Source organism: Musca autumnalis, unplaced genomic scaffold (assembly GCF_047663935.1).
Source record: "Musca autumnalis isolate F117 unplaced genomic scaffold, ASM4766393v1 scaffold_1, whole genome shotgun sequence".
NCBI classification, from domain to species: Eukaryota; Metazoa; Arthropoda; class Insecta; order Diptera; family Muscidae; genus Musca; species Musca autumnalis.
The window spans coordinates 270,568,533-270,570,977 of record NW_027411644.1 but is presented as its reverse complement, the minus strand read 5'-3'; the positions used below and the strand labels follow the sequence as shown (position 1 = coordinate 270,570,977).

Sequence of the window (2,445 nt, the reverse complement as noted above, 5' to 3'; positions counted from 1 at the left end):
GAAAAATAAAAAATAAATTTTTAATTTAGTTTTCATAAAAAAATTATAATTTAAAAGAAATGTACTGAGGGGGTGCTTTAGTTTTGGCCGATACTGCACATATGTCGTTATGTATGAAAAACTCGGAATACAATTAATTTTTGCTGCTCATTTTGTTTTGATTGTCACTGTAGAAACAACAACTAGCGTATTATCAACCACAAGTAATCTAAATATTAGACCCCAAAAACTTTAGATATTTATATGCAAGCAGCAGCAGACGGTACATTTGTTTTTGTACATAAATTATTTTATTTATAAAACACACAGAGCTCAAAGTTGTGCGGACGAGTGATAGATAATCTTATCACCAAAGCAAAAATACTATAGTTTTGTTGTAGCGATTGTGTGGTTAAAAATAGCAACAAGACAGGCAGGCAACTAGCAATACGCAGCCGAAATAGCTCAGTTGGGAGAGCGTTAGACTGAAGATCTAAAGGTCCCCGGTTCAATCCCGGGTTTCGGCAAGGCAATATTTTTAAAAATAAAAAAGTAAAATATAAAAAATTAAATATTAAATATTAAAAATTAAATTAAAATATTAAAACTAAATTGGCGGCATATAATTATACTACGGGTAATTGAAGCTGTCACCGAAGATATTAATCCAAATCCATTATTACTAATTCAGTGTGAATAATCGGGAAGAATCGTTATGACTTATATGTCAATCTGTTGAAATCAAACACTAAAACACTTTGCTGATAGGTTCAGCAAAAAATGTGTTTGGAAAGGTGGGTAAAAAAGTAAATTTTTTGAAAAAATAATTTTAATCAATTTTAGACGCTTTTAGGTCACTTTTAAATGGTGCTAGCCTATGGGCATTCAACATTTGTAGAATAATCAATTTACTTTTAATTAAAAAGACTTTTCAAAATTTGTAGGCTGTTCGAGTTAACTAAGTAAACTTCTCTCTATGAGATCGATTTTTTGGTCTCCCAGTCAAAACAGACATTGAAATAGCAAAAATACCCACAAACCTGAATTTTGGTGGAGAGCTAGGGTTTGCCATTAGAAGCAAAGTTCTAAAAGTCCCCATCGATCCCATGTGTGCAAAAAAGTTATTCGGGGTCAAAGGTCATATTTTTAGGGTCTTTTAGGGTTTCGGATTTATTTTTGAAAACGGTTGATCTAATCAAAAAGTGACTAAAGTAAATAATGTAGACAAAATTGTCTACAAGTTTGGTCTTTATTTTTTTTTCCTAGAAAGAACCATTCGTGAGATATATGTAGCTGTTTTAAGAACACATAGTGTTTGTGCACATATAAGGAAAATATGCACATATTCAGACGAACCGGCTCAAATAACCGTGGTAACCGGGTCAGTCCCCCCCAAAAAATATATGTTTCCTTGAAGAGCGAAATTATACCTATCTTTAAAAAAATATCCAACAAAATCGGAACGTGTTTAGTAGAGTTATTCAATGTTTGAGTAATTTTATGCAAAAATAGCCCATTTATTCCACATGTGTAATCGAAAGCCCAACGGGAACGACCCCAATGAAAACTCTCCGATTTTTTAAGATTTTGTCCGAAGGTAGGGTTTGTTGCGCTGATTATGGAAAAATATAATTTTCATGGGCGGCGGATCCGGTTCGCCGGTTATTCGACCCGAAGGGCCAGATTTAAAACCCGTGTAAGACCCGGTTATACTGAACCGATTGCTGCAAAGTGAATATTGTTTGAAGGTTATGGAAATACCTAACACATAGTGTGGTTATTGTAACCGGTTGGCCTCATAATGTACCTACGCGCCAAATTTTTAATTTGACCTTTAAGGCGAGAATACAATTGATTTTTGTTGCTTATTTTTTCTGCCTCGCTTCAAAGCGCAAACGTAAAATTGTACTGTTTTCAATAGGACAGACCACAACGAAGCGAGGCTTCAGGCCACAAACTTTTGAATTCTTCGCCTGGCTTCATTTTTGACATTTCGTTTCGACATTCAATTTGATATAAACACGTGTTCAATCTGATAAATAGAATTTGGCTGTAATTTTTATGTTCGGTAATAATTATTTACGAAGAAGTCATATTAAAAAATTGAATTTTATTTGATATATTGAAATAATTATAATTAATTAGCGCCCATGAATTTTACGCTTCGATGTGTGATGCCAAGAAATAAGCGGCCTAGTGAAGAAATAAGCTAAGCAGGAAAATTAAGCTAAGAGCTGACTGTGTTCTCACTTTTAGATCGCAATATCTCGAAAATGGTAAGACTTTTTAAAAATCATAAAGACCATTCTTGTAGACAATTGTTAAATCTAAAACTTTTACTTTAGCGGGCTTTTTCAAAGTCGCACCGTTTTTGAGAAAACTGAAAAAAAAAAACTGAATAATGCCTCCAAAAATGACCTTTGATCCCGAATAACTTTTTTTGCACACATGGGACCGATGGGGACT

The 2,445-nt window shown here is 33.6% G+C and overlaps 1 non-coding gene across 1 annotated transcript; it reads left to right on the top strand.

Annotated features, from left to right (window-relative positions):
* Window positions 1-433: 433 nt before the first annotated feature.
* On the top strand, window positions 434-506 carry TRNAF-GAA (transfer RNA phenylalanine (anticodon GAA)). The gene has a single exon. It is a non-coding gene; the product is annotated as a tRNA-Phe (tRNA).
* Window positions 507-2,445: the final 1,939 nt, after the last annotated feature.